General features: G+C 48.5%; 1 protein-coding gene across 1 annotated transcript in view; it reads right to left on the minus strand.

Moving 5' to 3' along the window:
- sema6a (sema domain, transmembrane domain (TM), and cytoplasmic domain, (semaphorin) 6A) overlaps nucleotides 1–18089 on the minus strand; it is a 101002-nt gene extending 82913 nt beyond the window's left edge. Inside the window, 1 exon segment of the mRNA XM_084690300.1 lies at nucleotides 17748–18089. The gene's annotated coding sequence lies outside the window, so the exon portion shown is untranslated.
- Between the last annotated feature and the right edge of the window lie 9842 nt (nucleotides 18090–27931).

The following is a 27931-nucleotide window of genomic DNA, read 5'->3' on the forward strand; positions in this document are numbered from 1 at the left end:
TCCCTCTCCCTCTCTCTCTCCCTCTCTCTCCTTCTCCCTCTCTCTCCCCCTCGTGTTCAGCCAAGTCCTTTATTGTCCTCGGGTCGGGGTGAACAATGTCCGCCCACACGGGGCCTCCCCGCGCTCCCAGACCACGGAATTCAGGAACACCCATAACTCTGAGATGCTTCTGAGAGACAGAGCGAGAGAGAGAGAGAGAGAGAGAGAGAGAGAGAGAGAGAGAGAGAGAGAGAGAGAGAGAGAGAGAGAGAGAGAGAGAGAGAGAGAGGGGCTTCTGTATAGAGACCCTCACACATGGCTGGCTATGTGGGTCAGGGCTATAGCAGAGGAGGAGGCCCGCAACTGGCAGCAAGATAGGGAAGAGAACCATTCTATTCTCTGTCCAATCTCTCTCACCCTGGCCTCCACTCCCCCCCCCCTCCCCTCCGCTCCTCACTCTCTGTCTCACCCAGTAGCTTCCCCTGCCTCCCCAGCCTCCCCCTGCCCCTCTTCATTCCTCAACCCCTGGGACAGCATGCCCCCCTCAGCTCCATGTGCTGTGGGAAACCAACCTGCTCCCTGGTCCTCATCACGCACAAACACACAGACACACTTCACACAAACACCCTGCACACACACATATACACGTATACACACACACACTCACAGACCCCCACACACACATATACACACACACACACACACTCACAGACCCCCACACACACATATACACACACACACACACACACACAGACTCACAGCCTGACAGAGCCCCTGCTCTTTGTGAGGGGCCGGGGACAAAAAGCGCCGGGTCTATCGGGGGCAACCAATTAGGCGAGCCCCATGGGGTGACACGACCAATGAATAGAGACTCCCCAACCGTCCACACATATAAGGTCTTCCACCCCCCACCTCCACCTCCCCCCCCCCCCCCACCCCTGCCCACGGAGCCTGCTCTGTCACAGAGCCTGCACAATCACCCAGAGCCTGCTTTGGGCTCCTGATCTATAGCCTGGCCAGGGGCCTCCCGGGGCCCCAGACATCCGCCCTCCTCTGGGGGTCTGTGTGGAGGAAGGAGGAGAGCTGCAACTGTGGAGACCTGCTCTGTCTGGGTGACTGGAGGTGGGCTCTCCCATCAGTCAGTCAAGTGACATCCGGCACAATGGCAGCCTTGAAATCCTTTATCTAAACAAGCCACACATAGCTGGGAGGCAGGGGGCTGAAACCTCAGGCAGACCTGAGATGACATCCGGCTGTGCCTCTGCAGAACAGGACTCTGCTTGACGTGAAGTCGGTTTGGTTGTGTGGTTGTGTGTAAAAAGTTACGTGAGAAAAGTTTATATTTTGCTTTTGACACGCATGCACGTGCATAAACACACACACACATAATGGCTCCTCATCACCCCTTGCCACATGTGAGACAGACTGATCTCAGACTGAGAGGGAGAGAGACAGAGAGAGAGAGAGAGACAGAGACAGAGAGAGAGAGAGACAGAGAGAGAGAGAGAGAGAGAGAGAGAGAGAGAGAGAGAGAGAGAGAGAGAGAGAGAGAGAGAGAGAGAGAGAGAGGAATGTGGGACAGATCGGTACATGAGGTCTCCCTGTGTGTTCTCTCCTTCTGCTTCTCTGACACAGCAACACAGCCCATCGGGGACCAGACCAGCCTGCCTCGACTCCACCAGAGGCCAGACCTGCTGCCTCACTAGACGCTAGCCCTGCAGCCTCTAAACAGAGGCCGAACCTACCTTCTGTTTGGTCACAATACCGAAATCATTCAACAGTCAACATTCAACAACCCTAAACCCAACAGTTGTTTGTGTACTTTGTCAACGAGAGTCCGCTATTTCTAAGTAATCCTGATGAAACATTATTACAGGGACTACCTAACTCGTCTAAAATAAATAGTTCAGACAATATGGTGTTGGCAAGCGCTGTGCTAGGAAGGAAACTCATTTAGTTACTGCAGTCGCAGCCATTACAGAAACACGGTCCCTTTCAAACCACTGGAACGTCGTAAAAAAAGTCAGTCTTTTCGCGGCGATGCACATCAGCTTGGATTACTCCTAATCAGCCCAGCTCAGGCACAGTCAGGCTATTTAACGCACTGTTAGACAGCCAGCCCCTGTTTCATCTTTGTTTCAGTTAACACACCGACGCAAACTGAGGAATGGTGAAAGTTGGCGATGATACGGGTCAGAGGCCTGGCGTGTAGGAGCAGATGAGCTGTGGAAGCTCAGGAGGAAAGAGGCGCTGGGGCGGGGTTCTGAAAAGCCAAGTTTGTTTGATTGCTCACCTGGGGGGGGGGGGGGGGGCGTGGGGGGATGGGGGTGGAGGAGTGGAGGAGTGGAGGCGGAGGGGTGGGGGAGGGTTGAAGGAGGATGTGGCGTAGGGGTCAGGTCAGGCAGTGAGGGGCTGCAACTTTGGACACAATGCACAAAGACCCAGTGTTTCTATAGCAGCATACAGGACTGGAGGTCCACACTGACCTGGAATAGCTACAGGGATTACACTCTCTCTCCCTCTTTTCTCTCTCTCTCTCTCTCTCTCTCTCTCCCTTCAGCCCAAATGATGGAAAGCCAAGGTCTGTCGAAGGCTGGCCATCGTTGATCAGTGAGGGACCAGACGGCTCTCGTTATCTACCCCTGGTTCTCTCCTGATCTGGACGGTACTGCCTGTCTCTCTGCCTGCCTGTCTGCCTGCCTGTCTGCCTGTCTGTCTGTCTGTCTGTCTGCCTCTCTGTCTGTCTGTCTGTCTGCTTTCCTGCATGTCTCTTTGTCTGTCTGCCTGTCTATTTATCATGTGGTTGGATTTGACCCAGACATCAACTGTGAAGCCACAACAAGCCGCCCACATCTTCATCCCTTCTCATGTTTTCACAAACACAAACTCTTTCAGACTCAACTCATTCTTGCTTTGGAGCAAGTATACTAATACGCCTATCAGTCAACCTAACATAGATAAAGCACTGACTATTCTCTTATAAAGAACACACAAACAGACCTTTCATGTAAACACACACAGACACACACACACAGTGTTGCATGTCTGGTTTGTTTAAATATGGGGGAAAGCTGCAGTCCAAACAAAGTAGACAAAAAAAAAGGTTTGTTTCATCCCGGTCATTGTAATATCTTTACGGTAAACAGCATCTCATCAGAATATAATTATAATGATGATCATTCCAGACAGGTTCCTCATTAAACAAGAGGAAGTTCACTGGAATCCGTCTATTGTTGGGTGTTTACCAGAGAGACAATGGCTTTTAGATTAACCAGAAATGTCAGTGAATAGCTCTGGCCATGCCATGATGAAACTGGCTCTTCCTTCTTCCTGCCTGTACACCCTCTTCTCCTCCCCTCCTCTTCTCCTCCCCTCCTCTCATCCCTCCTTTGTGTCTTCCCTCCTCTCTCCAGTCTTCCTTCGCTCCGCGGAGGGTCAATTAAGCTACCTAAAACCACCACGCTCTGTCACAACTCATCCTGCCAGGCACAATGACTGACTACTTTCATTAAAGCAACGCTCTTTAAATACGGCCGTTCAGAGAGTGCATTACCATACGAACACTGTTGCATTATTTATATCCCTGACAGATCGCGGCTGCTCACAAACTATGCTGAAGCCAGAGGAACGAGAAGTTTACAATGAGTGTTTGTGGGCAACTGTATTGAAGGTATGACACACACACACTCACACACCCTCTCACCCACACACACACCCACAGAACACTGTTTCTTTAACATGACCATTTTTCCAGCAAAGGTTGAATGTAACCCAATCTTGCGGTTCTTCTTTCTACTGTAAATGAGAGAGCTGCCATGGTGATGCCTGGTGTCAGCTGCTGTATCGACTGAAACTCTACACAGGAAATATCATGTTGTTTGGACAATAGCCGTGCATTACACCAGCCTATTAGTACTATCTATCCATGTGATCTGTTTGGGGCCGGAAGTTTTTTGAATGGGTTACTGTGATTGACTCTCCCTCCCTCCCCCCTTCCTCCCCCTCCCTCTCTCCCTCCCTCCCTCCCTCCTCTCTCTCTCTCTCTCTCTCTCTCTCTCTCTCTCTCTCTCTCTCTCTCTCTCTCTCTCCCTCCCTCCCTCCCACCCTCCCTCCCTCCCTCTCTCTCTCTCTCTCCCTCTCTCTCTCTCTCTCTCTCTCTCTCTCTCTCTCTCTCTCTCTCTCTCTCTCTCTCTCCCTCCCTCCCTCCCTCCCACCCTCCCTCCCTCCCTCTCTCTCTCTCTCTCCCTCTCTCCTCTCTCTCTCTTTCTCTCTCTCTCTCTCTCTCTCTCTTTCACTCTCTCGTTCTCCTTCTTTCCCTCCCTTCCCTCAGGCCTGTGCTGATCTGTCTGCTGTTCCCCCTGACAACCATCACTCTGGTGATGAGACACCAGTCAGCGTCCCCCCGATGAGCAGTATCCATGACGATCTCACACAGTAACAACATCTCGTTTCCCACCCCCCTGTCCCGGTGAAAAATGAAAGAATGAATGAGTGAGTGGGTGAGTAGGTAATGGATGAATGGATGAAGGAAAGAAATAAGTGGGGAAGGGAGCAGGGAAGGGATCAATGAATGAATGAATGAATGAATGAGTGAGTGAGTGAGTGAGTGAGCCCTGACTGTAGTGTGGGGGTCACCAGGCACAGGGCAACAGGAGAGGCCAGCCCTACTTAGGGGCCAGTTCTGACCTCTGACATCATCACGTCACCTGACCACTCAGCACATGACTCCTCACACACACACACACACACACAGATACCCATACTAGATCATCTCCTATGACACACTGACTCTCTTATTAGATCTAATAGACCAGCCAACCACCATCTGGCATTTTTAACCCAACAATGTGTGCGCGTGTGTGTGCGTGCGCTTTATCATGAACGTACATTTGCCAGTCAAACTCCCCAGGCTGAACCCTGAAGAGAGGAGGATAGAGTTCTATCCCTGTAATCAAACACAACGCCGGTGCTCTTTTATAAACAGAGGAGACAGGTGCACTCCTATTGGCAGTTTGAGATTGCCATCAGATAAAAACGGTAACTTAAACCTCCTCTCTTCTCCTCCGTCATTCCCTTTCTCTATTCATCCCTTTCCATCTGAGCTCGTCTTCACTGAGAGCAGGGCTGTCTTCGTCTCTGGACTCCGGTCGTCCCGGTGGGCACAGGGGTTCTCATGACCGGCCCCGTGACGGCGATGAACGCTCGAGCTGTCTACGTACAAAACCTCATGATTGGAGCCGTGCTGTAAGCCACTTTTGTTTTCAGTTTTCCTTTTTTCCCCGCTTGACTGCTTGTGTGGCCTACACTGTACATGTGGTTGCTTATGATGTTTTTCATCAGTAAGAAAGGGGTCTTTGTTGGTTCTTTTGTTACGACAAAATATATTTTTTCAATAATACGCATAATAAATACCACATTGTGAGTGATTTGCATAGTGTGAAAGTATGGACATGAGCTATAATTGATTGGTATCTCGTGTTCGTCCTCCCAAATGTAATACAATGCATCCCACGAATAAATAATCATTACTAATGACTATAAAAAGCCCCTGCGATTCCGCTTACGTTCTCGCGGTTCAAATCGATATCTCCGCCGACCGCAAGCAATTATTTAATTTCAAAAGGGATTGGGGGCGAGAGACTAGAGGCCCGTCTCACACAGTTTTCTGTTCAGTTAGCCAAAACCTCAACCGACGCTGAGCGTGCTTCAGTTTGAGCTCTCCAGTCCAACGATGGAAAACAGAAAAGAACTCGACTACCGCTCCATTCAAATGGTCGTTGAGTCACACAAGTGTACACACATTAAAAAGAGTGCTGCTACTTAGGACTTTTTGACACTATAAATGAGCTCTCTGGTAATTACTAGGGATGGCAGCCATTCATTGGCTCGCTGATTTAAAGTTCGGTTATTTTTCATTACTTTGCTTTCAGACAGATCTCCCATCAAAGGTGTCTTCATCTGGAGTTTTCCTTCTGCCATGAAAAGGATCCTTCTATGCAGAGACAAATGGTTCCACAGAAAATGTGTACATAAGGAGAATGGAGCCTTCGATTGGAGTCAACTAGGCTCAAGCGGTGCAGACAGAGCAGCGGCTGTATTTACGACCTGCCTTCATTAGGCCGGTATTAAGGCTGCAGCAAGCACCGTGACGTTGTAATAATTGTCAGCTTTGCCTCGCGGGGTAGCGACGCAAAGGACCACTTAAGGAGTCACCTGGTTTTTCTCCGGTGGAAGTGGTAAATATATAGGGCCCTATGGCAATTAAACACACGCAAGCTGTATCTCTAATTACCACTCCTCTAACACCGATTCCTCTCTCCATCCTGACCGCCACACCAAAGGCTCCACTACAGCCTATAGGTGTCAAAGATGGAATTCGGGGAAAGGCCTTTTCCCCCCCAGAAGTGTTGAGCAGATTATCATCAGCACTATGGAGTCTGCAGCTCAGTGTGGCGCTACAGGAGGAAGGCTGCGTACGGTGCTACTGAATGACTTCCAGACACAGTACGCGGTCTTCAAGGAAATGAAACGTTCAGCCTTTGAAAATACCACATCCAACTGCTGTCCCTAATTAACTTGAGGGATGTAGAGAAGCTAATCTTTCAACCATTCTGTTCAGTGGGGTGGTTTTCAGTCATAAATTAACAAACAAACAAAACAAAACAACCGTTGGAGCCAAAACTCTGCAGATGATAATGTAACTACTAGTTTCCTACGGTTTTCCAAACAGTTATCTTAAATGTTCCTAACACACACACAAGGACACTCACTAAACAAACGGGCACATAACCACACAATAACCTTGACACACACACAAACACACACCCTTTCACCAGTTTAGTGAGATGAGTAGCCTATTCTGACAGCTTGCCACTCAATACAACCAGCTTGGCTGCATGTTTGTTTTAGATAATGTCTGCAAATATAACACAGTGCTGGCCCCGGATGACTACACCCTTCCTCAGGCAGTACGACGCTACAACACAAATCCAGTTCACCCTAAGGGGAGCACTGAGATCAAAGGGACAGAATAGTAAAGATGTTTTAGCAACAATAGCAGAGGAGCTCTCATTGTTAAATGGGTCAGGGCTGAGTGTAAGCAGGCTCGTCTGGACTCCTCACCTCCCCTCCTCATCTCCTCCCCTTCTCATCTCCTCGTCTCCTCCCCTCGCCTTCTTGTTGTCTGACATGAGATAAGAGTGAACTAGAAGCTGAGAAGGCAGGAGAAGGAAGGTGAAAGGTCGGGGTTAGAGGGTTAGAGGAGTCCAGTTCCAGAGAAGAAGACATGGAGATGAAACCACAGGATTCTCCTAGGAGATGAAGTAGGTGACATGTGACATATGTCCCTTCCTCCTACTCCTCTTCCTCTTCCTCCTCCTCCAGTTACCTGCCTGGTGTTAGCATCAGTCTCCCAACACAACCCCTGTGCCTCACTGACACTGAGATCCAGCTGCAACTGGAGAGGACTGACTGACCGCTTCTCAGTTTCTCCCAGTTGACCCGCCCGCCGACGGCCGCACCCCCGCCAGGGACGAGCCGGCGACACGGACGCCGTCGCAGAGAAAAACCCGATGGCTAAGAGAACAAACTGCTGCTGGGAAAGGACAAGTTCTCAAACGAGGCTCTTAGGAGAGAAGCAACGTGTGGCGAAAACGCTCCACTCTCCAATAATCGCACGCTGTTTGGAGAATGGCTCGGCGCTTGGCTCAGTGTAAACTGCCCTCAGTGGCTGAGGGGGCATGCTGGGCCGTCGGCCACGAGGGTCCACACTGTCTCAGACCTCCATTCAATTGTCAGTCAAGAGTTCAATTGTTGTAACACCACAATCAATGCACCGCAGACACGCTGCTCTGGCTGGGGACTGCATGACCACGACAAGAACACGGGCGAGATTTCACCAATCAGACGACCGGACAACTCGTTTTCTCCTAGAGGGAACATGGCCGTCACACACAGACACACACACACATGAACCCTCGCACACACACACAATACACACACACACACAGTAATTTGTATGCAACGGTTAGTTTCCTCAATCAAATGAGCAGCTCAGTTTCAATTACATGCCTCATTTTTGCATATATTCCTCCGTCCGCCCGTTAATAGGTTTACGGAGACAGTAAAGGCTCTCTGCTGAAGAAATAACAGTTGACTTTGGGAATGAAATCTGTGTGCTGTGTTCCTAATCAGATGAAGGAGAAGAGAATGAACCCATCACTATGCATAGGGCAACGCTACCTGCCTCCATAAGAGCCTGCCTCGCTCTGACCCTCTCTCTACACCTCCCTCCCTCTTTCTCGCCTCTCTCTCAGTCACTCTGTCTCTCTCAGTCCCTCCTTTTCTGTCTCACCCTCTCTCTCTCTGTCTTTCTCTCTCTCTGCCTCTCTCTCTCTCGCTCTCTCTGTCTCTCTTTCTCTCTCTGCCTCTCTCTCTCTGCCTCTCTCTCTCTGCCTCTCTCTCTCCCTCTCTCTCTCTCTCTGTCTCTCTCTCTCTCTCTCTGCCTCTCTCTCTCTCTCTCTCTCTCTCTCTCTCTCTGTCTCTCTCTCTCTCTGCCTCTCTCTCTCCCTCTCTCTCTCTCTCTCTGTCTCTCTGTCTCTCTCTCTCTCTCTCTGCCTCTCTCTCTCTCTCTCTCTCTCTCTCTCTCTCTCTGTCTCTCTCTCTCTCTGCCTCTCTCTCTCTCTCCCTCTCTCTCTCTCTCTCTCTCTCTCTCTCTCTCTCTCTCTCTCTCTCTCTCTCTCTCTCTCTCTCTCTCTCTCTCTGCCCCTCTCTCTCTCCCACACTTCTCCCTGTTCTCCTCCCATAGCATGCATTGCATCTGAGACCCAGGCTTCCCTGCTGAGGCAGGGCTGGGTGAGTGAGGCAGGGCACTGTGAGGCAGGGCACTGTGAGGCAGGGCACTGTGAGGCAGGGCAGTGTGAGGCAGGGCACTGTGAGGCAGGGCAGTGTGAGGCAGGGCAGTGTGAGGCAGGGCACTGTGAGGCAGGGCAGTGTGAGGCAGGGCAGTGTGAGGCAGGGCACTGTGAGGCAGGGCACTGTGAGGCAGGGCAGTGTGAGGCAGGGCAGTGTGAGGCAGGGCAGTGTGAGGCAGGCCACTGTGAGGCAGGGCAGTGTGAGGCAGGGCACTGTGAGGCAGGGCACTGTGAGGCAGGGCAGTGTGAGGCAGGGCACTGTGAGGCAGGGCAGTGTGAGGCAGGGCAGTGTGAGGCAGGGCACTGTGAGGCAGGGCAGTGTGAGGCAGGGCAGTGTGAGGCAGGGCACTGTGAGGCAGGGCACTGTGAGGCAGGGCACTGTGAGGCAGGGCAGTGTGAGGCAGGGCAGTGTGAGGCAGGGCACTGTGAGGCAGGGCACTGTGAGGCAGGGCAGTGTGAGGCAGGGCAGTGTGAGGCAGGGCAGTGTGAGGCAGGGCACTGTGAGGCAGGGCAGTGTGAGGCAGGGCAGTGTGAGGCAGGGCACTGTGAGGCAGGGCACTGTGAGGCAGGGCAGTGTGAGGCAGGGCAGTGTTAGGCACATGAGAGGGTCTCTGTGGGGTCTCCTCTCAGCAGAGTGATAAGTGGTCCCAGTCCACTGCTCCATGAGCTGATGGGCAGACACACTGAACACTGGGGCCTTGTGTGAGGGGGCGTGTGTGTGGGGGGGGGGGCTGTGTGAGGGGGCCTGTGTGTGTGTGTGTGTGGGGGGGGGGGTGTGCAGCTGCTACGCTGCTACCAGGCACACGACCGTCCGTGCCACATGGCTGCAATTTGTTCATTAGCTATGTAATAAATGTACACACACACAGAGGTAATACTGTTCTGGGTCTCACTGATTGGATTGTGAAATGGAACACTCTCCTGGGATTCACTTGTAGTATGCCAACAACTGTGACTGACTGGTGACTGGGGGTAGGGTGGATGGGGGAAGGGTGGAGGGGGTAGGGTGGAGGGGGTAGGGTGAAGGGGGTAGGGTGGAGGGGGTAGGGTGGAGGGGGTAGGGTGGAGGGGGTAGGGTGGAGGGGGTAGGGTGGAGGGGGTAGGGTGGAGGGTAACAGGAGTAGTGAAAAGGGAAAGGGGTTCTTCTATATTATAGGAAAAGCCTGTTGAATTATTTGTATATTTTCCGACTGTGGTTTGAGTCTGTGTATTTGGTCATATGTCCGCGTCCACGTGGGGCAGTGGTTTTTTAGTTTGCGATTGCTTACATCTTGTCAGAGCGCTGTTGAACAAGTTTCATACAGGACAATTACAAAGAATCTGTCGTCATGGTGTCGAGTGGTGAGTGAGTTAGGAAGGGGCCTAACAAACTACAGAGGCAGTATAGAATAACCTTGACTAACCATTAGCACTAATGCAGTGGCTTCTGCTTAGGGGGTGTTGGAGGAAGTAGGATCTTCTAACACACACAAACACACATATCACCTTTCACTCAGGTATTTCTCCTCACTAATGACAAAGCCAACAATGGACCTCCATTCTTTACCAGCACACCTACACACACCTACACACACACACCTCTCCCCACCTACACACACACACTTCCTCCTCCATCTACCTGCACCTGGATTGCCTCAGTCCTGATGTCACCCAGCCTACAATCAGTCCACTTCAAACCAATAAAGTGTCCACCGCCACTGCCGAGGCCCACTGAGAGCCAGGAGTGCCACTTCCCCCGCGTACCATTTGAATGATTCACTTTCTTCCCCTCCCTTACCCCTCTCTCTCTCTCTCCCTCACCCCTCTCTCTCTCTGTCCCTTACCCCTCTCTGTCCCTCACCCCCCTCTCTCTCGCTCACCCCTCTCTCTCTCAGTGTCTATTTCTCCCTCACCTCTCTCTCTCTTTCACCCCTCTCTCTCCCTCACCCCTCTCTTTCTCTCCCTCACCCCCCTCTCTCTCTCCCTCACCCCCCCTCTCTCTCTCCCTCACCCCTCTCTCTCCCTCCCTCACCCCTCACTCTGTCTCCCTCTCAGTCTCTCTCTCTCCCTCACCCTTCTCTCTCTCTCCCTCACCCCCCACTCTCTCTCTCCCTCACCCCTCTCTCTCCCTCCCTCAACCCTCACTCTGTCTCCCTCTCAGTCTCTCCCTCACCCTTCTCTCTCAACCCACCCCCTCTCTCCCTATCAGTGTCTCTGGTCATTGTGATGACGAACGGGGGAATTACCGTCTAAATCATCCTGGGTTTGGATTACAGCCCGGTGGCAGAGCTAATAGTGCTAACAGTGTCGATAATGCTAACTATGTTTACAATGATAGCTGTGCTAATAGTGCTACAGTAACATAGCTGACAATGCTAACAATGCTAACAGTGCTAACAATGACAAGCTTCTCCTTGCTGCCAGGCAAGGAGGCCCACATGAAAGCCATGGGGAAGTAGCTGATTAGGGTGCTGCTACTGGGGGATTGGTGTGTGTGTGTGTGTGTGTGTGAGTGTGTGTGTGTGAGTTTGTGTGAGTGTGTGCGTGTGTGTGTGTGCGTGTGTGTGAGAGTGTGTGTGAGTGTGTGCGTGCGTGTGTGTGAGTGTGTGCGTATGTGTGTGTGCGTGTGTGTGTGTGTGTGTGTGTGTGAGAGTGTGTGTGAGTGTGTGCGTGCGTGTGTGTGTGTGTGAGAGTGTGTGTGAGTGTGTGTGTACATGTGGTTCCTTTGCCCATCAACCATTACAGGAAAACACACAATGGCCCAGTGTACTTGCAGAGAAGTGGCTTGTGTACAAACTCATACAGTATAGTCGAGGTGTTTGTACCTGTATAAATATACTGTTACAGAAATCACAGTTCATACAGTGGGATAAAACATTGGTTTATGTGACATTCTATTATCTTATTCTATTGGTAGAAAATCTCATTATATCTACGTACAACACAGCCTGATTGAAAATTATAGAGACATGGAATGGAATAACATGCATGAATAAAAAGGTCACTCCAATTCGCACAGGTAAAAAATATTGTACTTCACATCGTGTTCTGTTTATCAACCAGGAAAATAGACCTGTGACTGACAGATGAACAGTCAAAACTGCATTTAGCCCCAAGAATTCATGCCAGTGTATCCAGCTTGCCTGGAAACCTCCCCATTGTGGAAGCCCAGGAAAATAACTGGCATTCAGATGTCTGTAAACAACGTTCTGCCCGTTTCATCCTCCAAGGACACGCATTCAGAGCATGAACCCTACTGCGAAAACCTTCTCCCTCTTCCCCCTTTTCAAGGAGCGAAGGAGGAGTCCGCTGGGAGGGAAAAGTGGAGTCCATTTTGCCTCTTGAAGAGCCCGCACACCCATGGTGAGGTCTCCTTTAGACTGGTGCCCTGCCCCCCCCCCCTTCATCACCCCCCAATCCTCCTCCCTCTTCCCTGGTCTCTTTTCTGTCCTTGGCAGGGAAGGTGGGAGGGAGGGAGGGAGGGAGGGAGGGAGGGAGGGAGGGAGGGAGGGAGGGAGGGAGGGAGGGAGGGAGGGAGGGAGGGAGGGAGGGAGGGAGGGAGGGAGGGAGGGAGGGAGGGAGGGAGGGAGGGAGGGAGGGAGGGAGGGAGGGAGGGAGGGAGATAGGCAGGCAACCAGGAACAAAGCAGGAAGCAAGAGGAGTGAGGGGGGTAGAGAAGGGAATATCGAGGCAGGCCAGCAGGCCCGGAAGGAAGTAGGAAGCAAGAGAGAGGAAGGAAGGAAATACTGAAGTAAAACAGGAATGAATTATGGAGGTGAGGGTGGGGGGCAGAAAGGAGGGGAGGGAGATAGGGAGGGAGGGAGGGAGGGAGGGAGGGAGGGAGGGAGGGAGGGAGGGAGGGAGGGAGGGAGGGAGGGAGGGAGGGAGGGAGGGAGGGAGGGAGGGAGGGAGGGAGGGAGGGAGGGAGGGAGGGAGGGAGGGAGGGAGGGAGATATGAGGCAGGTAGGGAGATAAGGGGGGCGTGAGACTCAAAGGCAGAGAGACACGGAGACAGGCGGGCGGGCACCCCAACACCAACCGTCTCAGGACATGAAACTATGGCAACCGCATGAGAGAGCAGCCTCCATGATTAATAGATGAGAGATGCAGTGCCAATCGCAGTGGGCCTGGGGAGGAGGGGGACAGATGCACCACACCCCTCCTCCCCCCATCCCTCTCCCCCCATCCCTCTCCCCCCATCCCTCTCCCCCCATCCCTCTCCCCCCATCCCTCTCCCCCCATCCCTCTCCCCCCATCCCTCTCTCCCCGTCCCTTGATCCCTCTCTCGCCATCCCTCTCTCCCCATCCTTACATCCCTCGATCCCTCTCTCCCAATCCCTCCATCTCTATCATCCCTTCCCCATCCCTCTCTCCCCATCTCTCCTACCTCCATCCCCCCTCTCCGTGAGCTAACTCTGCCACACAGGAGGAACCTGGGCTGGGCCTGAGTTGCACGCAACCCCCCTCCGATCCCCCACAGCAGTCAACCTACACCAGCCAATCCCACGGCACGCGCCAGCCAATCGCACGCATGCATACCTCATCAACAGCCAATGAGAACACTGAGAACCACAAGAGAAGAGTAGGTGTAGCAGTTAGAGGTTGTGTGTGTGTGTGTGTGTGTGTGTGTGTGTGTGTGTGTGTGTGTGTGTGTGTGCTTCAACCCTCACACAACCTGCAGCCCAGTTATGACTCACCTGTGTGCATGTTCAAGAATAGAGAGCGTGTTGTTTTGACATCAATGTTGCTTGCAACGCCAGTGGTGTCAACTTCTAAACATCAATGAGGATGAGCAATGCTGTCCGTGTTAGAAGACTTATGCTATTTCCACTGGTGGAGAGCTTGCAACTGTTTATCATGAGTAAACAGTACGTACACCAGCCTCGTGTTTGCAGCAAGAGGAGCCGCTAAACAGGTGTAAAGATATCAATCATCTGCTATAACACATTCCCGTTTTTCTATCACAGCCGTAATAGTTACCACTCAATCACAAGACATCACTTAAACGTACTTAATGACTTGGAAGAAAACGATCGAAAAAAGATTCCACACAGGTGGGCCTACGGTATACGGTTTCAATCTCACCGGCCGTCTGGCTCTCCTCTCCTGAGAGACTGACCATCACCACAATCTCATTTCCTTAATTTCCACCAACAAACTCGTGCCAGAGAGCAACAACGGACGTGCTGCCAAAAGACACGCCGCCAATTCCGCCATCGACTTCGGAGCATCCGTCCAAAACCAGCATTACTCTGCCCGCCTCTGGCTATTCTGGCTCTGTAAACGAGCCCAATCAATTATGCTAATTTAATGAGGGTTTGAGGAGGGAGTTTTTCTCAGACAGCCATGCAGTGCGCATTGACGAGAGGTAATGTATGGATAGCCTGCAGGGCTACCATGCTGGATGGGAAACAGACACGAGAGCAGGCGTTTGTACGGATGATTAGACTCGTCAAGACAAGGTGATCGGAACACCGTGGAGCGCGCGCTCCGCACTCACATAAACAAAGGCTCATTTGGTTTCGAATAATATCGTCCCACATCGACCGCAACTATGAAATCATCGGGGAAGACATTTCAAAATCCATTCCTTTTATTTACAGCATGCAGGGACTAGAAGAGGAAGTGGCCCGTGAGAACAAAAGCCATTCTGACATTTGGGAATGGGAAAGCAGAATGTGGGGCCTACGATTGATTTCGCTCATCCATTGAATGTGCCGCTGTGAGAGTGACTATGTGGGGGAGGCCGGGAGATGGGATGGAATGGTTATAGCTCGCTAGGTGTTTAACATTCTCCTTCTGTAGGACGGTTAGAAAGACACCGCTGGAAAGCTAGTTATAGAAACTCTCCGAAGAGAGAGAGAGAGAGAGAGGGAGAGAGAGAGGGGGGAGAGAGAGAGAGGTGAGAGAGATATAGAGAGGGGGGAGAGAGGGAGGATTCGCTGGAGAAAAACTGAAACGCTAAAAGCAAAACCGATTTATGTTCAACTTTGAGGTCAACACATTGTGATGCTCTACAGGTCTAAAAGGCTGATTAAAAACGTGGCTGATCGCCCTCATCATTCCGCTCATCAATTCACTAAACCTTTAAAATCTTGCTAAAATGCAGTAAAAGCAATTTTTTTTATAATTGAGAGCAATAATTTTGAGTACAGCTGTGTAAGTAAAATCATAGGCTAAATAAAACACGGTTTGGCAGTGAAAACGGCTCTGGCGTTTTCACACACTAATTGTTTACAAAAATCTCTCGAACACACACCTAGATCAATAAAACATGACATCATCAAAAATACATGAACATTTCAACGGCGCTGGACGGTCAGTATTGACACAGATTTGTAACCAATGCATAACACCCGCTGGCTGCTTTTCTTGTAATTGAGTGTCAATTCATTTTTACACAGGCAGCCCGTTTATCAATTATTCAGATGGTAAAACGTCTCTCCGTCCTTGACAGACAAATGTAAATACCCAGCTAGTTCCTCTAGCCCGCACAGCAGTGTGCAGACGTGTAGACACACACAACACCAGGGTGACAAATCCACATCAGTCACACACAATGCCAGCCTCATTGCTATTGTCGGGTGAGGTGGATCAAGTGCTCCGCAGAGCGTTGCTCTAGATAGGCAGCACAATGCATGCTGATGTTCTGCTCTATTCTGTTCCCACCCTCCCTCCCTCCATCTCTATCCCTCTCTTTCCCTCTCTCTCCCTCTCTCTCCCTCTCTCTCCCTCTCTTTCCCTCTCTCTCCCTCTCTTTCCCTCTCTTTCCCTCTCTCTCCCTCTCTTTCCCTCTCTTTCCCTCTCTCTCTCTCCTGCTCAGTCTCTGTATTGCTTCTCCCTCCCTATCTCTCTCCTTCATCTCTCCCACTCCTCCTCTCTCTCTCCTCCTCCTTTCTCTCACCTTATCCTTCTCTCACACACACACCTCCCTCTCCTTCCCTCTCACTCTCTCTCTTCTCAGCTCGAGGGAGAAAAAACGGATTTTGTTGTTATAAAAAGGCAATCACACAGCCATATTTGTGTAAAGAACATCACAATATGGCAACAACCAGATTATCCGCGTTTTTTCTTGTATTTAACACAGCACCATTCATCTAAAACAGCCATAGGGCTGTTAAATGCCTTGCAGCAATATTCTGGTCTAGGATGTTAAAATAATTAATTTTTCCACTTCTCATCTGGGTCTATCTTATATTGACATAAAACAGCAGCGTTTGAGTTAACAAATAGACAGAGATGGAAACTAATCACACATAGGCTACATGAATTTCCAACGTAAACATTTATTTTTTTTTACAAAAAAAGAAAAGAAAAACATTTTCCCTCTCACTGTGTTTGTTCAAGACCATCCCAGTGATCTCATTATTTAAAAAGAGTATTGGCTACAGGGAATTCATTTTCCCAAAATAGCCGTTAAAAATTTGAAACATATTTTGCTTGTGGGCATTTACTGCTGGTTTCAACAGCATCCTCACTACCCACCTCGCGTAGGGCTACATCATTAGCCTAGATTTGGAGCCGGAAAAACGTTCCCCCATGTCGCTGATATGATATGAGCCACTTACAGTGTTTTTCAAGATACGAACGAGATTATTCAGATTGGCCATTAGAGTGTGTATAGTAATAAAGCAGGCTGTGCGCCAGGCCTGTTTGCCCCACCTTGAGCAAAATGGAGAAGAACGTTGAAATCAATAAAATCATCTGACTACAGAAACTGGATCCCTTTTAAATTGTTGGGGGGGGGGGGGAGCTACATCACTAAATATTATTGATCGTCAGCGTCCACGGCAGACCAATCAGGACTGTGACCATCACACCCAACGCCCTCCCCCTGAAATGGCCCAACTACCATACCAACGGCCCTGAACACACCCTGCATAGACAAAATATCGCTCCACATTGTAGCCAGTCAGTGTGTGTGCGAGTGTGTTAGAGAGAGAGAGAGGGAGAGAGAGAGAGAGAGAGAGAGAGAGAGAGGGGGAGAGGAGAGGGAGAGAAAGAGAGAGAGAGAGAAGGAGAGGGAGTGTGTGTGTGAGAGAGAGAGAGAGAGAGAGAGAGAGAGAGAGAGAGAGAGAGAGAGAGAGCGAGAGAGAGCTTGTTTGTGTGCGTGTGTTACAAGAGAGATGATGAAAAAAGAGACGTTTCACAGGTGTGCTTTTGTTTTAAATGACTACAGTTATTACGGAAATTGGCTCGTGAAAAATTAAACACGGCAAAGTGTGATTACATGAGGATCATTGACAGTTATTTCAGCCGACAAAGACCCGTGCCACGGAAAAATGTGAAGGCTAACAGTAAGATTCCGTCTGCAAAGACAAACGAAATCCTCTTTCACTCTAAAATCTGCCGAGATAGCGAGACTATAGGCTATAGGCTGTGTGATCATTAATATAACCCATATTGTTTTATAAATTATATGTTTATCGAGCGACGGCGGAGGGCCCAAAGACGTAGGCTAAGCACTCTTTTGCAAGTTCCCACGCCTGCACTTCAAAGCTGACTATATTTCTAAATGGCACACTAAAAACACTGTCCAATACCAAAATTAAAATTGTCAGAACACACTAGATTAAATGATCAAGGATTGACAGATTGTATAAACCACGTGAAATTGAATCAATGAAATTGTCACAACACAATGTTCATATACAAAGACTCTGCTCATATTCGTTTTCAGTCAAATGTAAAAAATATTGGCAATGGTTAACAATAACCAGTAAATTATCTAAAAGTTGCCGAAGTGACGGGGACCAGCTGTGTCCGTGCACTTGTCGTTGTGGTGGGAGAGTCAATGCCGACACTGATTGGGAAAACAGGGCTATAAAGCCGTTAGTGTTCCGCACATTAAAGTTAAGAGAAAGCAAAGTATCTTACCTTCAACTCATGAATATATGTCTCGGCGTAAACGTCTCTGCTGTCCTTTTAATAATCCATCTCACACATTGTTGAAAAGCAGTTCAGACAGACAGCAGTCATTTCAGAATAACAAACACGAGCGCTACTTTTCTAAGCCTCTTGCGCTTTTTTGTGTTACATGCCGCGCTCGGTCCACACCTCTTCAGATCGAATATCCATCGGAAATCCAGTTGAAACCCACGGCTTTTCAAAACTCCGACGAGAAAACTAAACGGTAGCGACCTCGCATCCAATAACTAACAATGGATCTCTCCGAACCATTCGTTGCCACCGCACACAGTTTCCCTACAAAAGCTGCTGGTCATCCTATTTGGAGATGAAGCCTTACAAGACGCGCACAGCGATCCCAGCTGTCACCCGCTATACAGGGAGGAGCTAAGCTCGAGACTGGAGCGTGCACGGTGGAACGGGATCTATTGTTTCGGGGGTGCCACTTATGGGCAACTGTATTTTCTAAATATAGGCTCTGGAATTTCACTATTAGCCTGTCGGAATATATCAAATTCCTATCCTATTTTTAGAAGAAATAGCAATGTTAATTCTATTTGTATAATCTAGTTTAAATACTGGCTTTCAACTAGCACGAATCTTACACGAGTCAAAACCCTTTGCAGGCAAACTGTTGGAAACAATATTGGGGTAACAATATAGACGTGGTCCTTTACGGCCTGTTACCCCCATTTGTTTTGAGAGTTGAGTGCACGGGCTGTCGAACGAGGCGAAACGGAATGCTGTCACCAGGTCCAAGATTCTGCCGTCTCTGGTCACTGGTTAGCCCTACACCGGTGGTCCCGTCTTCTCCGGTCGCAAGCTTTATAGCGTGAACATTTGAAAAGAACAACACAATTCATAACACGCTTCTCTTCCTCTAAGGCCTATGCATTAGGTTAGGCTAATTCATCAAGCCGGATGGTTGGTTAGAATCCGGTAGCCTACACACCTTGCATATTTAGCCCCAAGTAAACCTAGTTAGATGTTCTAACTCAACATGGCCTATTTGCTCAATAACAACCCACCTGTAATGACCGCGTTAATCTTTTACCAGCCTCTACTCCAGGCGCTATGTTAAGTAAAGACATACAGAAGCCGTAAGCTCCCTGGAAGGCAATTTACGCAAATTGCGGACTCTTAATGAAGGCTACATCTAATTAATGTATGGATTTCATTTCAATTATATCACAACTCACACAGAATATTACCATAGCTGTGCCATTGTGGACTGCTTACCCTTTTGACTCACTGTCAGTGTGTGTGTGTGTGTGTGTGTGCAGTCGGTGTGTGTGTGCTGTCGGTGTGTGTGTGCTGTCAGTGTGTGTGTGTGTGTGTGTGTGTGCAGTCAGTGTGTGTGTGTGTGTGTGTTCTTTATCATTCTATCTTCACCCAGATCGTCTGTCTCAGTGCGACTCCTGTCATAGTAGCATGGTGGTTCCACCCCACTTCCCAGTCATGAGACCAAGGGGACATCCTAGTGTCCTGAAAAGGGATGACTGGTGCTGGCAGGACCTGCGGGTACCAAACCCTGTCATGAAACCACCTCCACTTCAGAGAAAAACATGTACCACTGTACACACACACACACACACTGACAGCACACACACACACTGACAGCACACACACACACACACAGCCCTATTGCTAGCTCCTCTTTGAAATACAGGTCTTTAGTGTACAAGGAGGAGAGAGGGAGGGATTATTATCCAGCATGCCCAGCGATATTAAGATCTATTCCAACTGGCCACCAACTGCTGAAACATGCTCATGTCAAAGCACATCTATGAAGACAAAGTCCTCCCAGGCGAATTTGGTCTCTCTATGTAGGAGACAGTGTGTTTGATAAAGTGCATAAAAGTCCATCTGGGATCACACAGGCACTCACTCACTCAAACACCCACACACACACACACACACACACACACACAAACTTCCACAGTCTGCCTTGGTAACAGTGAACTCTGCTGGACGGGGGGTGAGGGGTTTATGTAATGATACTCTGTACAAGTGAGTAAAGAGTAATGTAGTGACAATAATTCATGCCTTGGACTCTGCCCACAGTTGACATGGACCCAACAAGCGGTGTGGAGTCAGTCTGCCCACAGTAAGCATGGAGGAGCAGGAGGCATGGTTTAAGTGGCCCTTTTACAGTATGTGTTCTAGCAGGATTGGTATTTTTGAAATGTGTGGTTTGTTATCGTAACAGATAGAGACAGACAGACAGACAGGACTGTAGATTCTGAGCAGGAGTGGAATATCCCAGTCTGTAGCGATGATCAGAGAAGTCGTGCGGTGTTGACAGGAGAAAGATTCATTCAGTGTTGCGGACGCACGGAGAACCTCACATCCTGTAACACCATCATACTGACAGGTCTCCGTTTCACACCAGCTAATTGGTCTTGGAGAAGATTCTACCCTCCTCTCTCTTCACCACAACGTTCTCACACACTCCTGCATGTTCTCTCTCTCTCACACACATACAACATTATTATTTTGTACTCTTAACTCTCATCATCTCCCTCTACAGTAAATATCTTCCTCCCTCTCTCACACACACAAACACGCACACACAGAATTTATTTTTGACTGTTCTCTCACATCAACTGTGCCTCTCTACGTCTCTCACACACTTTCACACACACAAACACACACGCAAACACGCACACACACACACGTTTGACACTTTTCTCACTAATCTACGCACACATCACAGAACTTCAACCAGCAGGGTACAAGAGTGTCAGTGAGATACAGAACTGATTTGATTTGATATATACCGCTGAGAAAAGGGTTTTTGATCAACACAATCATCTACTGTGTTTCATACAGGTACAGGAACATGAGTGTGTGTGTGTGTGTTCTGTGAGTGTCTGTGTGTCTAACACTGCAGGAGTTTCTGTTAGATTTGCCATCTAACAATAACACGAGACAGGGGATAGTATGGGGCGCCTTATAACCATTATATTTATACAATGCTCACTAAAATTTCCTAACAATTGCTTTATTCGTTTTCTATTTAGCATCTGCTTCCCCACGCGTGCACACACACACACACACACATACACACACACACACACACACACTATCACACACACATACAGTATAGTAAAAGCATACTTTTAATTTGGCCCCATCATCAAATTAGTTTGCCCAACAGCCCTTTTAGAGATGAGCTGGCTCTGAGAGAGAGAGAGAGAGAGAGAGAGAGAGAGAGAGAGAGAGAGAGAGAGAGAGAGAGAGAGAGAGAGAGAGAGAGAATGGAGTTGCTGCAGATCACTACCTCAGCATATTAAATGAGAGATGGGCTGGTGACCCATAAAGGTAAAAGGCTGTTTGGCTCTCTTACATCCTCCAGGGTTAGAAACACTCACAGCCGGCACATGGAACACACAGACCTAACCAGAGACAGCTAGACCAACCCAACCCAGGCCTAACCAGGCCCAGCTAGACCAACCCAACCCAGACCCAGCTAGACCAACCCAACCCAGGCCTAACCAGACCCAGCTAGACCAACCCAACCCAGGCCCAGCTAGACCAACCCAACCCAGGCCCAGCTAGACCAACCCAACCCAAACCCAGCTAGACCAACCCAACCCAGACCCAGCTAGACCAACCCAACCCAGACCTAACCAGACCCAGCTAGACCAACCCAACCCAGGCCCAGCTAGACCAACCCAACCCCAACCCAAGTCTAACCAGACAAACCCTAACCCAGCTAGACCAACCCAACCCCAACCCAAGCCTAACCAGACAAACCCAGACCCAGCTAGACCAACCCAATCCAGGCCTAACCAAACAAACCCAGACCCAGCTAAACCAACCCAACCCGGGCCTAACCAGACCAACCCAAACCAACCCAACCCGGGCCAAACCAGACCAACCCAGACCAACCCAACCCAGGCCTAACCAAACAAACCCAGATCCAGCTAGACCAACCAAACCCGGGCCTAGCCAGACAAACCCATACCCAGCCAGACCCATGCAGACCCATGCAGACCCAGCCAGACCCAGACCCACACAGATGCAGGCAGCCATGAATAAGTCAGGCGTTCTGCGAGACAGCGTGGTGATGAGGAGAGACAGTTAGGGAGCGCTGTGTGGAGTGAACCCAGGAGGGAAGCAGCTGGCCGCTGCTGCACTTCACACACACAGGGACACATCAAACATCCTAACAACAGCATCCTCAAAACCTCTGTTCTGAGGGTCAGTAGGCACCGTCAACGAGCATTCAAACCACTGTCCATCAACCTTGAGCCAAACTCCGCCCAGTTGATTGTTTGCATCGACTGGTATGGCGTGAGCCCCTGTGCCTTCTCACCTGAGTGGGGGGTTGTGGGTAGACCAGGTGACAAGTGTGTGGCTCCTCCTGAATAAATAATACACCCAGTGCTAACACACAGGACCATTCATCTATATTTCAGCCGCTGCACTTCAGTTTCTCGCTTTTTCTTTCTCGTGCTCTTTCTCGCTCTCCTCCTGTCTTTCTAGTTGTCTCTTTGGCATCTTTCCTTTGTATGTATCTCTCTTTCCTCTCGGTCTCCCCTCCTTCCTCCGTTTCTCTCCGTCTCTCTCCCGTTCGATCTCTTTCCTTACTTTCTCCAACTGTTCTCTCTCTCTTTCTCTCACCTTCTCTGATTTCTCCTTCTCTCCGTCAGTGGGCAGCAAACAGCGTGTCCGTGTGAAAACTGATTCCACTCATTCAGCTGAGCCACAGGCTCTACATATTTTATCATCTATTGAGTCATTCATACTTTTTTAGTCAACCGAGAGTTTCTTCCTTGTTCAGTGACCTTACATCTGGGCTCTGGTGTATTCCTGGGAAGGCCGCGCTAACCAGGAGGAATGTGCCATGTGTGAAAAGCATGGATGTGTGTTCGGGAATGCCCTTTGACCTAGTGGGCCACATGCGTACATCGGTATTCCATCGCAGTGTTCAGAGTGTCTCTCTCTTTCTCGGGAGAGAGAGGGAGAAAGAGAGAGAGAGAGAGAGAGAGAGGGAGAGAGAGGACCACTCTGTCCTGTGAATGCTAACGACTCTGACACACGCGTCCTCCCGCTTCCCTCTGCTGCGAAGCGGTTTGAGCGCAGAGACAGAAAGGGTGTCGCCCGAGACCTGTTCCATTACCATCACGTCGCTTTTCAAACAGGCCTTGCCTTTGAACCTCTAAATGATTGATGTGTCAGATGAAAGCAATGTAGGTCAGGGTGGGTGAGGGTCTTCATGGTGAGCATAAATCTAGAGGGATAATAACCAGCCATCAGGAAGGATAATGGACCAGCCAAGCCATTACAGGTAGATTCAACAGCCGTAACTCAACAATCTGCTTTAATACACATTAAGCGCTCACACCCTACTCTGATCTATTTTTAAGGTGGAGACTGTATTGTAGCATGTATTTGAGGATATCTTGAGCTATTACCTCAGGGTGATTTATAGGATGATGACTCAATTGGCCAGTCCGGAATAGACACACATTTAAAAAAAAAAAACGCCAGTTGATTTAGCGATTTCTTTTTATTCAGTGAAACCAAACTGCAGCATTTGGCCAGAGTCAGAAAGCTGTGCGAATTCATGCTTTAAAAGAGTGTAGTACCTAACTATAAATAATTGTTCACACAGTAATATTTGAAACCCTCCAGGGTATCTGATACCTTGTAGAGAGTAAGTCTAGATGCCGTGATCAAAGGTAAGATGTAAGAGCATGAGGGCTGTAAACAGAGAAGTGCTGGCAGATACCGGCCTTTATCCCCAACCCTGACTACTGCCTGCAGATCTCTGGTTAAATCATGCAAAAATATTCAATCTCCCGCTTTTCTCTCGCTCTCTTTGTTTCTCTCTTTCCCACACACTTTCTTTCCTTCTATTGCTCTCTTTTACTCTCTCTCTCTTTTCCTCTTTCTCTCTCCCTCATTCCCACACAACTTCTCTCCTCTCTCTTTCTCTCCGTCTCTCTCTCTCTCTCTCCTCATTAAGCTGCATCCACTGTCTGTTTCAGAGGCAGATAAATGCTGCCAAACAAAAAGTGAAAAAGGAAAAAGGGGGGGGGGGGAAGACGAGATGACAGAATGGAGAGAAGCAAAACAAAAAAGACATTTGATGCACCTGAACACCAACTGAGCCACTACACATCCCCTCTGACTGTAAAGTAGGACACCCCCAACCTACAGAGAGACAACAAACGAGATGAATAAAGTTGAAAACGAACCTTTTATCAGTTTTACCAATCATCAGTAATGTATTCAGAGGCATGTTGTTGCCGAGAGATTGAAGCAAATTAAATGAGGTTACCAGAGCACTGCTGTGTTTCTCCTGCTTAGTCTGAAACACTTTACCCATCTTACAACCCATTAGCACGATTGGAAATTACCAGCTGTCAAATTCTCATCTTCCCTGAACTGACCACACACACACACACACAGAAGCCATACGTTATTGCCTTACAATTCTGTCGTATGGCAATAAAATATTGAGTAGGGTGTAACATGTATATTGTATGACCACTCGCCCCAGATTTCCATGGTGTGTTTTGACAACCATTGGTCTGGTCTGGTAGACAAAGATGTCTACTCTTGACTTGAAATGAGCATGAGAGCGAAAAGCGAGAGTGCATGTGTGTGTGTGTGCATGTGTGTGTGTGTGTATGTGTGTGTGTGTGACAGTGCGTGTAACTAGGTGCCCTGGTGGTGTCACCTCAGTCTCAATCGAACAGATGCAGAGATCAGGCCCTGACAGCCACACAAAGAACCAGCGAGAGACAGCACTAAAGCAGGGGCCCCCAGCCCTTCTCTGCAAGCACCTCCCGCTTCTGTGTGTGTGTCTGTGTGTGTGTGTCTGTGTGTGTGTGTCTGTGTGTGTGTCTGTGTGTGTGTGTGTGTGTGTCTGTGTGTGTGTGTCTGTGTGTGTGTCTGTGTGTGTGTGTCTGTGTGTGTCTGTGTGTGTGTGTCTGTGTGTGTGTCTGTGTGTGTGTGTGTCTGTGTGTGTGTGTCTGTGTGTGTGTCTGTGTGTGTGTGTCTGTGTGTGTGTGTCTGTGTGTGTGTGGAGTGAAAGTTGTGTCAGCATATCCCCAGTGCCAGCAGGTGATGGAGGGATAATGGTCAGAGGGAGGAGGCTGCTTGACCCCTACTGACCTCTGTCTCCACACTGCTGCTGGGAAACCGGACAGGAAGTGGGTGTGTTGGGATGTCCTGAGCGCAGACCTGTTCCTCTCCGTACAGGGAACGTTCCCACAGTCCTACAGCAACCTTTCCAGGATGCAGCACTTGAAGAGCACTGCTGCACGAGCACTGCAGGGGGGAACACACACACACAAGCGTATGTATGAAAGACACACACATACACACACCGCCAGGTGACTCAACATGGTACACAGCCAAGGATACACTCTCTCTAGGCTGAGCGAGAGACGAGATTGCAGCAGAAAGAGGAGATGGATTGTAAACACACACTCTCTGACGTGGAATGATAAAAGGATTGCCATCTTACAGGTCTTATTCCAAGCCTTCTGAGTGTCGAGTGAGCAACCGCCAATTTGCCGCCAAGAACAACCTCACAATTACTGTAAATGCTAAAAGGTGCTTAGCATTAAAGTAGCTATGCTATACAACGGTAGGACAATTCCAACCAAATTAGATCGTCCACCATTTTATAATACTATATACTGAAATAGACCTACATACACAAACTGACTAGTTCTCCTTTCTACTTAAGTATTTTTTAAATGTGTCCTTAAGTGTCATTAAGTGTCATTAAGTGACGGTTCTCATGTCCTGTGGTAGGCCACTCTGTGGAAATTCCCTTTTGGAAAAAATATATTTTCCCCCCTCCGGCATCAAAGGTTGGACACACCGCGGAATTAAGCACATGTTGGCAAAACCCTCCTACCTCTGATCTGGTAATTACAGCTCACACAAGACATCAACATTATTACCCTCAAGCCCAGTTAGAACAACACCACAAGAACGACACTTCAAAGAAGTTTCCCATTTCAAGGAGAAAATAAAAGTCATGGATTATGCATTGAGGGCGAACCAACCTTCTAAAGCTATTGGGAGAAATGTTATACAATATCATGACAGAAAACATTGATGTTTAACCAAAGTTAAGAAAAAATTGTTAAACAAAAGTTTTTTTTATTTTTTATAGGCCTATTTTGCTGTGATATGTTACAGCTTACACTTATCAAGGTAACCTCAGCATATTTTCAAGAAAAGGGATGTTTCCTTGTCTTGTCTAAAAAGAATGATGTTTTCCGTTTTTGTTGGTAATTCAAAGCCATGACTGAGCGAGGATGTATAGAAGTTTCGTGTAACAATACTGTCCTCTAGGGGTCAAATGTTTTGCATGCATGTTTACGTCTATAGCCTCCACAGTGAGAAACTAGACCTGAACAATATCTTGATTCTATAATATTATTCTGTAGGGGTAACTGTGAATACATTTTTGAAACATTTTCAAGTTTTAACTGTCATTATAGAGACATATATGCTTGCAATGAAACTCCCCAAATCGGAGCGTTGTGTTTAAACTATTTAAAAAAAGTATTGTCCCAAAGAGTTCTCAGGGAGCATGAAAATAGGACGTCTCGAATAAAATATTTCATTTCAAGCACTTTCAAGCACATCATTTTTTTCCCTTGCTATTGCAGAGCGGGAGCACAGGAATAGTCTATTCTTGTAGATCCCTTCTCTCTGGACTCTTCCGAACAATGATCCAGATAACAAGCTAACTAATACTCGGTGCAGCCTCAGAGAATTCAGCTTCGTCCTGAAAAACAAACCGTTATTATGATGATCTGACACACCCCGCCAGGGGTTCAGCACGTGCTCTCCCATGTCATCGTCTGCATTCACAGGCTTATTCAAAGAGGAAAATAAAGAGATACTATCATATGAGAAAGTGGCATGTTTACACCGAGGGAGAAGTGTGTGTGTGTGTGTGCAGTTGGGAGGGAGTTGCTTTATGCGTGTGTGTGTGTGTGTGTGTGTGTGTGTGTGTGTGTGCGTGGGTGTGTGAGTGTGTGTGGTGGTGGTGGTGGTGGTGGTGGTGGTGGTGGGGGGGGGGGGGGGTGGGGGGGAGGTGAGTGCGCGTGTTGCTGTCAGTTCTAAAAAGCAATGTAATATTTAGTGTGACGCACAAAATGCATCTTTAATAACGCTGTGACCTACTTCTGTTGAGCGCAGTCAACAGTTTCACCACCGACAAAGAAAAAAACATTCACGAAACCTTCTTAATGTCAATGACATTTCATCCTTTTTAATTATTCATGGCCAGACAGTCGGTTTCAGTTATCTATCCGTCACATAATCGAGCTTGAAATAGCCTCCATCCCCACAATCTCATCCTTGTCAATGGATGTCAAATAATGTACTCTCCGTGATTTTTAAAGAGGTTGTTGACCAAATAATTCTGCTGGATATAAGCACGCACGCACACACACACACACACACACACACGCACACGCACACGCACACACACGCACACGCACTGCAGTGACAGCAAGGCCAGGTGATAAAGGGAGAATCTTGTTTTATGATCGCAGTAAATATTCAGTATTCAAGGTCAATGTATGTTGCAGGTAAATATTTTTTCAACCTTTCCCACACAGTGAAAGGAGGAGAGGAGAGGATAGGAGAGGAGAGGGGGAACAAAGAAGCCTAAAACAGTTGAGTAAAGCAGAGCAGAGTAGCCTACAATAGAGTACAGTAGAGGATAGTAGAGTCCTCATCAAGTACTCATCAATGATGCAAAACTATTTCAGTTTTTTTTTTTCTTTCAAAAACGGTATTTGGAATTAATTTTAAAACTTTTTTTTTTAGTTTTTTCCCCAAGCTTTCTAAACTTTTTTTGTCAAACACAACACAAAAATATATAGTGAGGTTTTGTAGCCTACTTCATAACGAAGTATTTGTACTTTGATTCTTCCCATATCTGTAACACAGTAGGCATTTGCGAGTTTTTACAGTATAGCGTATGTCATTCATGTATGTTCATGCGGTACCTTGAGAAGGACCCATGTGGAGAATGTGTCCTCTCTGACTTGGCAGTACCTCTTCTCTCTCCCAGATGTTCTCGTTCGAAGAACTACAATGCCCATAATGCATCGTACCTAAATTGTCATCGTGACACAAGAAAATGGTTTAACTTCTGATGG

This window comes from Hypomesus nipponensis, chromosome 24 (assembly GCF_054491055.1).
Source record: "Hypomesus nipponensis isolate SF chromosome 24, ASM5449105v1, whole genome shotgun sequence".
Lineage (NCBI taxonomy): Eukaryota > Metazoa > Chordata > Actinopteri > Osmeriformes > Osmeridae > Hypomesus > Hypomesus nipponensis.